This window comes from Gossypium hirsutum, chromosome A05, assembly GCF_007990345.1.
Source record: "Gossypium hirsutum isolate 1008001.06 chromosome A05, Gossypium_hirsutum_v2.1, whole genome shotgun sequence".
In the NCBI taxonomy this organism is placed as follows: Eukaryota; Viridiplantae; Streptophyta; class Magnoliopsida; order Malvales; family Malvaceae; genus Gossypium; species Gossypium hirsutum.
In genome coordinates, this window is record NC_053428.1 from 45,438,233 (window position 1) to 45,451,505 (window position 13,273).

Here is a 13,273-nt window from a genome sequence, read left to right on the forward strand (position 1 = left end):
TGGCCAGTGGTATTGGTTGTCTGCATGTGTATGAATTATGCGAAGTTGTGGAGGGCTGTCGAAATGTGATTGAAATGGAAAATGGAGAAGGGAAAATAATATGTGATTTGCCTTTGCTATGGCATGTAAATGCAAACTGTGAATGGTGAATGTCCCAGCCTTGCAGGGGAACACTTAAGTGTTAAATTAACAAGGATGATTTGCAGAGTTTTGGGCGGACTATATAAAAAATGAATGTATATATATGATATGTGGCTTTGTGGAGGTTCGGATGGATTGTACGGAGAAGGGTATGAACCAGTATATGAGAGCCCCATTATGAGACGAATATGAGAGCCCTTTATGGGACGTTTGATGAATGTAAGTCCATGGCCATGGCAAGATCCAATGAGGTCTGTGAAGTAGTTCGTGTATATGAATCAGCCCGACTTGCCTAAGTGACATTATCCATTGATGTAACACCCCACACCTGACCCGTCCACTAGATCTAGGTATGGAGCGTCACAAATGGACCTATACTTAATAATTGCTAATTTAACTACTATAAATCCATTTAAATTAAAACTATCTAATACAAAAATTAAAAATAAAAATCCTTACATCTAAGGCTTTAAACCACTAAATGCTTAGTCTTTTAAATTTCTATCTCTAATCAATTTATTTGTTTACAATACAACTCTTAAAATCTTACTAAGGACTATTTGTCCTAAAAGTCCAAACTCTAAGGATGACGTCTAGTTACACCATGCTTTATCTTGACGCGAAGCCTCCAATAGTACCCCCTTCCTATGTGCATGACTACCTACAATTTTTGATCTCACCACTCCATCTGGCTTGGTCCCTCCTCTGAGTCTTCATTCAGCCTCGTTAGTCAAGTGATCATAAATCAACTCTGTAAGTTTAATAAAACATAGTAAGTTCCTCCACTAGGCCGCTTACAAATAAACCCTTTCATAAGAGGGTGACTGATACAAATAAATTACACATAAATTTACTCCCTGTTCGTTCATAACAATTTTGCCTTGTCAAGGTGGTGGACTCTACCCGATCCTTGGAGCTATTCAGCTTGCCATAAGACATTTCTTTAGTCAGACTCTTCATGTAACATCCCGTTTTTCAGTAGTGTCAAAAATAATGGTTTTGGACCACAATTCTGATCAATGAGTTAATAATTTATTAATTATTTATTATGTGTGAGGTTAGTTCAAGGTCGTATAAAAAAATTGGGTTAAGCAATTTCGGAGATCAGTGGTTTAATTAAGTAAAATGACTAATTTATAATAGTTATAAAATTTAGTAGTTATGAATTAAATATATTAAATGAATAAGGAAATATTATTAAAGGATTTAAAAGGTAAATATTCCATTGAGTTATTGATTGGACGATTTTGGTATTATTTGATAGGAAAGTTATGTTTAATTTATAAGGGTAAATTAGTAATTAGTAAAAGAATTATTATTATGCAAAATAACAAAAAGAAAAAAAAAATATAGTCATCTTTTTCCCATTTTCACTTGGTTACCAAAAAAACACCATTGAAATATACCTTGGAGTATTTGGTTCTTGCCCTAGCTTGCATGTAAGTATTTGACTCCCGTTTTTAGTAATTTTGATGTATTTGTGATAGTTGAAGCTTAATCTAGCTAACCTAGGGGTTAATTTGTGAAACTATTAGAAGTTTTGAAAGTTCCATTGTTGAGTTTGTTAAGTTTTTAAAGGTTAATAATAGTTTTGTAAGCTTGATGGTTAGATAAGGTTATTTTGTTAAGTAGTTTATTGTGATTTTGATGATTAAGGACTTAGTTGTTAATTTAGTAAATTTACATGGAACTATTGTGAAATTAGGAAAACATGGACTGTTCTAGACTTATAGGATATTTGACTGACTTGTTTTGAGCTTATTTTGTTTAATTTGATATTTTCTAATTAAGGGATTAAATTGTACAAATATCAAAGTTTAAGGATAAAATTGTAAATATGGTTAGAATGGCTTATATGTTTTAAATTGTGTATTTTTGAGGTTTGAATGAGTTTAATTAAACTAAATTATATCATAAATCAAGGATCTCAACGTGTGGAGGATGTACGAGGAAAAGGAAAAATAGCGGATTAGTCCTTACTAGTTGAATCATCTATCAAGTAAGTTTGTACTGATGTGTTTAATTTGTATTACTTTTATTAGTTCTCTCTATATGCAAATTGAGTTTCTATTATATTAAATAATTTAAATTATTAGATGTATAAATGATTTTTCACAGAAAGATTTTGATGGATCGAGGAAAAGTTTTATACGTGAGATTTACTGTCTAAATATCTGTTCTGGACCAATCTCTTGCATGTGTAGTGGACTCGGGTTAACATGAGACTCAGATTAGCATGAATTAGCTATCTGTAGTTGTTAATATGTTTACCTAGCTCTGGTCAAGCTAGTTTACATGTGCTGTCATTGGTTTAAATTCGAAAGGGTAATCTGACGCAATTATACTGAATCCGATTAGCTCTTATGAACATTACACGTTTTGGACTTACGTTTTGAGTACTTTTACAAAGATCCATCAGAATAGTAAAATTTTTCTGATATGAAAATGTTTAAATGAAGTGCTACAAGTCATGAAGTGCAAAATTCTGTAAGTTTAAACGGTACTAATTTTAAATTTTCAAAAATAGTTGAATAATGTTAAAGTTCAATTGAATATATATATTCATAGCTATTTAATGAACATTGTAAGTACTGTTTGGTTAATGGGAGCTTACTAAGTGTTTCTTATACTTACTTTGGTTATTATGTTTTTTTTGTAGACTTGAAACTTTTGAGAAACTCGTTGATTGGATCATTGGAGCATACACATCTTCCTACATCCTTATCAATAGATTTTGAAGTCCTGACCTCTGGTTAAATATGGCATGTAATTAGGATGTTACCATGTAAAAGTGTGAATATGTTTTGGTACTTGTTTGCATATAAAATCTTGATGCTAGTAAAGTATTTATATCAAAATCCTTTATTTGTTCTTTTGGTTATTTATGCTTTAGTATATGATACTTTGGTTTAGTGTGTTTTAGTGGCATGATGTTAAATTGTTAAACTTTGTGGAATTAATGATAGAATGGATGTTTTGATGAGAGAATTGATATGGATGAATGTAATTTTACTTAATAGTGTGGATTGTGGTGCCTTTGAATGGCATATTGGTTAGAAATTTTAGGATGGTTTTGGTATGTTCTAAGTTTGTTTAAAGTGTGATTTGATCATATGAAATATTGGTAAAAATGTGGTATCTTGGTGTACAAGAATTGGACTTTTGATTTCTTGTTTTAGGGGCTAGAATTGGAGCACATGGCCTGAGACACAGGCTGTCACACGGCCGTGTGCCACACACGGTTAACTCACATGGCTATGTGTGTCCTTGTTATTTAAGTGCAGGTTTCACACGGTCTGAGACATGGCTAGCGACACGGCTATGTGTCTCAAGTCAATAGGTCGCAAGGGCTAGCACACGGCCGTGTAAGCCAAGTCAATGAATTATGTGGTTTGTCATATGGGCTGGGACACGGTCGTGTGTCCATATTTTGAATGCCCACACGGTCTGGCCACACGGCTGTGTGACCCCTGTTTTTCAAATATTCAAGTTTTTCTGAAATTTCCTATTTTGTTTCAATTTGACCCTTGATTGTCTCCAAACTGTTTTTAGAGCACCGTAAACCTGATTTAAGGTCTATAGTCATATTTATACCATGTATTGATATTGCTGTTATAGGTTATTAAATTAATTGTTTAACTGTTTTAAATTCAAGTGGAATGTTCTATTATGATCGGTAACACTCTATAATCTTAATCCGGCAATGGAGATGAGATAAGAGTGTTACACTTCACTTGTCTGCATCTCCAATACTTCACCTTATCAGCAAGTCTTATCCTTACTCCTCATCATCTCTTTCCTTTAAAGCACACTACTTACATAATGTCTACTAACCCCTTATTTTACTTGGTTGTATGCCTATTTAACATTTTGTGCCTCTACAGTAGCGCTCACTTGTCTTTTTCCCAATGGTCCTGAGGTCATGCCTTCCTTGACGAATTTCCTTGGGCGAATCAGTCTTTAGTGGACTCCCTCTGTAACAGCCCGTTTTTAGTGAAATCAGAATAGTGGTTTTGGAACCACAAATCTGAGTCAGAAAGAAAATTTATTTTAAAATTTTTGCATGGTCTGCATCATGATAGGAAAGATGTATGAAAATTTCTATAAGAAAATTTTACCGATTTCATGTTTAATTATAAAAAGGACCAAATTGCATGAAAGGAAAAAGTTTCATTCTAATAGCTAGAAGGATCAAATAGCTATGGAATTCAAAATTTAAAGTCCTTATATGGTAATTATGTAACACCCCTTACCTGTGTTTGACACTGAGACAGGATACGAGGCATTACCGGACTTAAACGCAAGCAAACATACAAAACTGGGCCATAAAATTTCGTTCAAATTAAATTCATTCATACATATGCGAATTTTCCCTTATATGAGCCCTCAAGGCCCAAAACATACTTTGGGTATTGTTCGGGACTAAACCAAGAACCTCCGGAACTTTTGTGACATTTAGAAAATTTTCTTGTTTTGGAGGGTCACACGCCCATGTGGGTAGGTCGTGTGGTCACACACTCCGTGTGGCTTGGGACACGCCCATGTCCTCAGTCCGTGTAACTCTTTGTTTATGACATCATCAACTAAATAGGGTCACACAGCCAAGTCACATGCTCGTGTGCTCAGGTCGTGTGGTGAATTAAATTCCAAAAATCAAGTGTAGACTTCACACGGCCTGGGTACATGCCCATGTCCTGAGGCCGTGTCCTTCACACGGCTGAGACACATAACCGTGTCTCTGCCCATGTGTTTAATACCGGGCATTCTATTTTACCTAATTAAGGTGCAGAGGACGTATGGCCGAATCACATGCCCATGGGTAGGCTGTGTGTCACACACGGTCTAGACACACGCCCGTCTGGACAAATTTGAGGCTATTTTCCAAGCCTTTTGTCACCCTCAATAATACATGCACACTTACACATCTCAATGACATCCTACATGGCATAAATGAGCACTTACACATTCATAAATATGGCTCATACATATAACTTCCTATCAATTTATAGTTGCTTAAGACTTCATATTTTATTTAGACCAAGCTCACCAAATCACATGCAATATGAAACATCAATTTACTTCCATGTCATACATTCATGCCTTAGTTGTTATTTTGTCATTTACTCACATTTCTATCATCAAGCATCCATGATCATATCCACAATCCATCCATGCCAAATGAATTTAACCACAACATGAGTGACCATAACACATGTATGCATGTATGAATAGGATTACATCCCCATAATTAATATGGGCCATATCTCATGGCCATATACAAAATGAATCATCAAATCATTATAAGCCAACACATTTGGCTACACAAATATGACATATAACAAAAAGACCAAGTCTCTATACATGGCATACTCAAAATACTTAAATTCACTATACCCAAAAGATTAGTTTGATAGTGTGAATCGAGCTCCGACATCCTTCGGTCTTCGAGCTAGCTTGGCAATACTATAAAAAAATGGAAAGGAAAGAGAGTAAGCATAAAGCTTAGTAAGTTGACATGTAAATAATTAACAACATTAACCATGCAATATTATACATATAACAAAATAATGTTTGTCACGATGTCATCAAGTATCATAGGTACATTTTAAGTCATGCCATTTACATAATGTACAATAAAACTCATGATCATAATTCATTCATTCACTTCTTCCAAGGTCTCATCGATTCATAATCTCAATGTTTATAAGCTTTGTGTACGTACTTGTATTCTTTCAACATGATCATACCTTGTCATCTCCTTGACTTAATTGTTGGATTACCCATTGAACCACTTAGAATACTAAAGGATACTCGGGAACTCTCATACACATGGTAGGATGCCAATGCCAGATCCCAGATATGGTTTTACATGGGATCACATATCGATGCCAATGCCATGTCCCAGATATGGTCTTACATGGGATCATAGATCGATGCCAATGCCATGTCTAAGGCATGGTCTTACATGGGATCACATATCGATGCCGTTAGCCCAGCTATGGTCTTACACGAAATTATATATCGATGCCAAAGACATGTCCTAGACATGGTCTTACATGGGATCGCATATAACCCTAACATCATGACATTTGTATCCTAACTATTCCTAAGGTTCGATCGGGGTTTGGAGATATCAAACTTTGTCGAATCGGCATCAATTCATCATTAATTAAATCCATAGAGACAATTACACAATTCATGCATTATTAAAGCATTAAAAACATAATAATATAATGTTGCATTATTTACACACGAACTTACCTCAGTACCTAAATATGGCTAACTATTTGATTTAGTCCACAACCTTGTTCTTTCCTCTATTTAGGTCTGGAGTCTATTTTTCTTGATTTATAATAGCAAATTTCACTTATTTAATTATCACATTGTTCAAATCAGTCCATAAATTATACTTTAGCAAAATTACAACTTTACCCCTAAACTTTCACATAATTACAAATTAGCCCCTAGGCTCGTAAAATGAAATGTGCTAATTTTTTGTTACCCAAGCCTAGTCAAACTTATAACATGCTCATAGAAGCCCACATTTCTCATTAAACATACATCTTACTACTCATTTTGCATCTTTTACAAATAGGTCCTTTTTATGCATTTCCATAAAAAACCACTTAGTAAAAGATGTTAAACACATATCAAACTTTCATATTCCTCCATTAAACATCAAAATACATGCATGTCACACATGGTTCAAATTTCAAACATGAAACCTACTTCAAAATATGGCTAGAAATAGGTAAATCAGGTTATGAGTGTTTCAAAAATGTAAAGAGCATTAAAAATGGGGCTATGATGCACTTACTATAGAGCTTGAAAGTTGAACAAAACCCTAGATATGGCTGCTTGAGATTTTGGCCAAGGTAGGAGAAGATGAACACAATTTTTGACTTATTTTCCCTTTTTATTCTTTTATTAACCAAATGGCAAAAAGGCCCTTAAGGCCATTCTTTCAAAATTTTCCTATTCATGCCCATTTTTGTCCATAAAAATAGAAATTGGGCAAATTACTATGTAAGGACATTTAATTAATAATCCATGTCAATTTCATGCTTAAAGCTTCTAGAACTCACATTTTGCAACTTTTGCAATTTAGTCCTAAATGTCAAGTTAGACACTTTATCAATAGAATTTCTTCATGAAATTTTCACACAAGTATGAAATAATATCATAGACCTCATAAGAATCATAAAATAATTGTTTATACTTCAGATTTGGGGTCTTGAAACCACTATTCCGACTAGGCCCTAATTCAAAATGTTACAAATTAGACTATTAAGAGAAGTTAGTAGATATTTTTGATGATTCATCCATAGAAAATTAGAAAAAGAAAGGACTAAATTAGAGATTGAAATAAATAAAAGATTATAAATAAAATAAATATCGAATATCATCATTTTATATCATCTTCTTCCCCAAATTCTATGGAAACCCTAAGAAAGAGAAAGAAAATCAAGCAAGCCTAATTGGGTAAGTAATCTTGTCCCGTTTTTAGTAATTTTTACATTTTCGAGATTGTAATAACCTAATCTATCTATTTTGGGGATTAATTTGCAAAGTTATCAAAGTGTAACATTTTTACCATGGATGAGTATGCTAAAATTTTGAAATTTAAGGTAGAAAATGAAAGGTTGTTGATATATAAACAACTTTTGTAAAGTGAACTTTGATGAAATTGTGATTTGGGGACTATATTGTAAAGTTGTAAAGTTCATGGAAAATTTCTGATATTTGTAAAATACATGAGTTATAAATGTTACATGAAAAATTTAGCTAGGCTTGTATTAATGATTAAATTGCATAAATTTCATTTTTCGAGCCTAGGGACGAAATTGGAATTAATAAAAAGTATAGGGGAAAAATGGTAATTTTGCCTAGAATGTGAATTGAATTGAGCATGAAATGAATTTTATTTGTGATTAAATTCATTTATATAGATCTAGAAAGACCTAATCTGAGTTCGATTGAGGAAAACAAAAAGTATCGGATTAGTAGATCTTTAAAACGAACAAGTATCAAGGTAAGTTCATGTAACTAAATTATATATGTTAATTTATTTGAATTGAATGTTGAATTTGTGTGAATTGTATAAGTGTTTAATGTATGAAATTAATTACATGTCTGATAGTACTCGATAAATGTTAAGTCCCATTTGAATAAATGAAATTCAATGGATACAGGATTTCTTGAATTGGTTGTAGTCCTGCATATGTTGCGGACATACCATAGCTCTTACGAGCATCTTCTTATTAGTCCTCTCGAGCTTCCCGTTATATAGTTCTGTGAGCATATTGATCGATAGTGATTTTGCATGTGTTGTGAACTACTGCAGCTTTTTGTGAGCATCTTGTTTATGATCAGTTGTGATCCTGTATATGTTACGGACACAAATGCAGCTCTTTGTGAGCGTCCTGATATAGCTCACTTGAACTTCCTGATATATGGCTATCTGGAGCCTCTGTTATACAACTCTTTATGAGATTTTCGATAGGCTCTTCGTGAGCTTCTCACTTAAAAGTTCTTTGTGAACTTCCTATTTATAGCTCTGATGAGCTTCCTAATTTAGCTCAGATAAGCTTCCTGGTATATGGCTCACATGAGTATCCAATTATATGGCTCGAGAGAGGGCTTCCCGATTATGTGCTCTAATTAGCACCCTTGTATATGAATTGACTGATCATTGATAAGTACACCTTGTGTGTACTACCCGAGTATCCATCGATATTTCAATGATTCAACGGACAAAACTTTTGATGTGAGAAAATATGAGAATTAAATGAAGTATATCTTGAATATCCCTGAAATACCTAGAAATGGTTGCATGATGAACTCATCTTTGTTTAATTGATATTTATGTAAATTTCATGACAAACTTGTTTGATGAGAACATGTGTCTAGGCAATTGCCCACAATGTTTTGGATGCATGTTTGTATGCTTATTTTAAATGAATATAATTGGTAAGTTAATTCTTGTTATACGAACTTACTAAGCATAATATGCTTACTTTGTTTTATTTTCATCTATTTTATAGTACTCAGAGGCTCGTGAAGGTTGGAACATGGTCGGAGTCACATTAAACTATCCCTTGAACCTCTCGGCATATGAAACAAGCTAACTTTTGATATAGTGGCATGTATAGGTTAAATAGATTAAATGATAAAATATTTTGGTTGTAACTAGCCATTGGAATGTCTAGTGTTAAGCATACTTTGATGTAATTATGAGGCCCTATCATGTTTGATGTGTGTTGAAAATGGTTTTATGGTGAAAGGTATATAAACCATATGATGAATGGATTTGAATTAGTATAATTGATAAAATTTGCATAAAAACATAAGTGCAAATTTGGTAAGTTTAATCACTTGAACATATATACTAATATGTTATACACAATACTTGTATTTGACTTGATTTAAATGACTTGAATTGGTTTGGAAATGTATTAAAATGTTAATGTAGGTACAAGGAAAAATTTGGGTGAGAAATAAGGCTTGGAAATGACCTTATTTTGTCCACACGGGTAGACACACGGCCATGCACACGAGCATGTGGTTTGGCCATGTGTCCCCTGCATCTTAAACATTAAGAAACAAAATGCTCAGAGTTTACTACACGGGCAGAGACATGGGCATGTGTCTCAGCTGTGTGAAACACATAGCCCAACACACTAGCATGTGTCTTGGCCGTGTAAATCCTGCATCTAATTTTCGAAAATTAAATTGTCCACATGGCCTAGCACATGCGTGTGTGGCTTAAGTCAGAGAGTCATACGGGTATGAGCACGGGTTGGGATATGGCCGTGTGCCTTATATCAAATGCCTGCATGGCCTAGGACAAGGGCATGTCATTTGGCCATGTGAGCTACACGACCTACCCACACGGGCGTGTGACTGCTGTAATTTTGCGAAAAATTCTCTAAGTTTTCGATATAGTCCCTATTTGTTTCTAATGTATAAATTGGACCTCGAGGGTTCATTTAAGGGACAATATGACTGAGTATGAATGATTTTAGATATGAATAGTAAATAACATGAATTAATTGTATTTGTTCTGTAAACTCCGGTAAGGCTCCGTAACCCTATTTCAGTGATGGATATGGGTTAGGGTGTTACATTTATTAGTATCAGAGCTAGGTTTAGCTGATTCTTGGACTAACGTAGCAAGTACAAGTTTAGCTATACGTGCCATTATATATAATTTTGTGATGGTGTGATATCTCCTGACCATTTTAAATGTGTTTTTCATATAGTAATGTCGTCCAATTGAGCTAGAGCTGAATCCAAGGAAGCTGAGAGCAATGTTCCAGCTTCAGTTCAAAGAGCTGTATTTAGTAGTAGTAGAAGGCTTGTATATGAGGCCGAAGTGAGGAGGCAAAAGAAGCCTTCTTTCAAATGATGAATGAGTGGTTCACTGAATATTTAAGAACAAATCCTGCTGTACAACAACCTCCCCCTCCTACTCCTCAACCGGTTCTAGAGATGCCACAAGATACCTAACCTATTAGAACTGGTAAGCCTTCGGTTGATAAAATTCATAAATATGGGGTAGAAGAATTCAGATCAACAACTGATGATGATTCGGAAAGGGCTAAATTTTGGTTAGAAAATACTATCAAGGTTCTAGATGAATTGTCTTTCACACCTGAAGAATGTTTGAAATGTGCTTTATCTCTGCTAAAAGACTTAGCCTACCAGTGGTGGAATACCATAATTTCTGTTGTACTGAAGGAAAATGTTACATGAGAACCAAACAGAATTCAAAAAGAAGTATATTAGCCAGAGATTTCTTGATAATAAAAAAGAAATTTTTAGAGCTTAAGTAGAGAAATATGACTGTATCTGAATACGAGCAAGAATTTGTTCGGTTAACCAAACATGCCAGAGAATGTATTCCGACTGATGTGTAAACATTTTGAAGAGGGATTGAATGAAGGCATCAAGTTATTAGTTGGGATTTTGGTATTAAAAGAATGTGTTGTACTAACTGACCGAGCATATAAAGCTAAGGAATTAAATAAAGAAAAGAGGCAGGTAGAAATGGAAGCCCAAATTTCGAGTAAAAGATTTATGGGCAAGCCACAATCATCAGCTCCAAAGAAATTAAAAAATATATCATGATCGTTCTGTCTCATCTGTGGGCTATTCTGGAAAAGTCCGAGGCTCTCAACGCTCTAATTTGAGATCTCCGACCTCATCAGTAGGAAGTGTTGGAAGTGTCGGTAATCCCAAACCTAGTTGTAAACATTGTAATAAATTTTATTTCGAAAAGTGTCATATGAGAAGTGGAGCTTGCTATAGATGTGGTTCTTTTGACCACTATATTAAAGATTATCCAGAAAGGATTGAAAAAGATATTGTTCAGAATTAGAAGCCAAGTAACCCTGGCTCGAGAGGTAGACTGCCTCGTCACCCCGACAATGTCAATGGTAGCTGAGGTGTGACAAAAGATTCAACAGTCAAATCTAAAGCAAGAGCATCTACAAGAACATATGCTATTCATGCAAAAGAGGATGCCTCTGTACCAAACGTCATTACTGGTACTTTTTCTCTTTTTGATACCAATATTATTGCTTTGATTGATCCTAGTTCAACATATTCATACATATGCATATGCATGAATTTAGTGTCTATTAAAAATTTACTTGTTGAGTCCACTGAATTCGTGGTGAAAGTTTCGAACCCCCTGGGCCAGTATGTGATGGTGGATAAAGTTTGTAAAAATTGTCCTTTAATAGTACATGGTTATTATTTCTCGGCTGATCTGATGTTTTTACCATTTGATGAATTTGATGTAGTACAGGGAATGGGCTGGCTAACTCAGCATGATGCAGTGGTAAATTGTAAATAAAAATATAGTGTTAAAATGACAGAATGGTGAATTGCTTTGTGTTGAATCTGATAAACTGGACGGGTTGTCTAATGTGATCTCAGCTATTTCAGCATAGTAATATATCAGAAAAGGGTATGATACTTATCTTGCATATGTGCCAAAGTACCTGAGTTGAAGATTAAGTCAGTGTCGGTTGTTTGTGAATTTCTTGATGTGTTTCCAAAAGAATTACCTGGTTTACGACTTGTTAAAGTGTAATAGCTCGGTTTTAGCTAAATCAGAATAGTGGTTTTGGAACCACAAATCTGAGGTCATAAAATTATTTTAATATTATTTTCAGTGTTCATAGCATGTGATTATATATGTAACACCCTAACCCGTATCCAACACCCGACAAGGCTTGAGGCATTACCGGAACTTTACACTTTCAATATACTAACTGAGGTCACAAAATTTCATTTGAATTTAAAACTTTTCAATCATGAACATCTCGTCCCTTGTATAGGTCTTCGAGACCTATAACATATCAGAAGGCAATGTGGGACAAATACGGGCACATTCGATTACCTTTGGGCTCCTCAGAACAATTTTCCTTAACATAAAGGAACACACGCCCGTGCAGGTGGGCCGTGTGAACTCACACGCCCGTGTATCTTGGGTTACGCCCATGCCCTTCAACCGTGGGCAACATTGACTTATCAACACGGCCATGGAACATGCCCATGCTGCTTACCCATGGATGAAACTGTCATTTTAACATGACCATGGTGCACGCCCGTGTGGCCTACCCGTGTACAACTTTGAGCTAAAATTTTAAGTGCAGGGGACACACGACCATAGCACACGCCTATGGGAGAAAACCGTGTGTCACACATGGCCTAGACACACACCCGTGTGGCCAACCATGTGGACTCTAATAGGCTATATTCCAAGCCTAAGGTCACCCTTTTCTACCTCTTATGCTTAGAAATTACCAAGTTTGAGAGAAAACATAATTTTACACTTGTAAATAATCTTAATAAGACTCATTGTATGAAAACCTCATATCATTGGTTTCATACGTGATAGGTTATTTCCCATTTAGTGTTTATGGGTTCACATGTCACTTTAATTCATCTGAAATTGGCTCGTTCATGTGACTCATTGCCAATTGGTAACGACCAATTACTTGTAAATAAAACTATGCATAAATTCGTAGGTCATGACCTACTTCGATTAAGCCAATTTTCGTAGCCATATACAAAGTGATAAACATATTTTTACATGCCTTCATTTGGCAAATCAAATGAC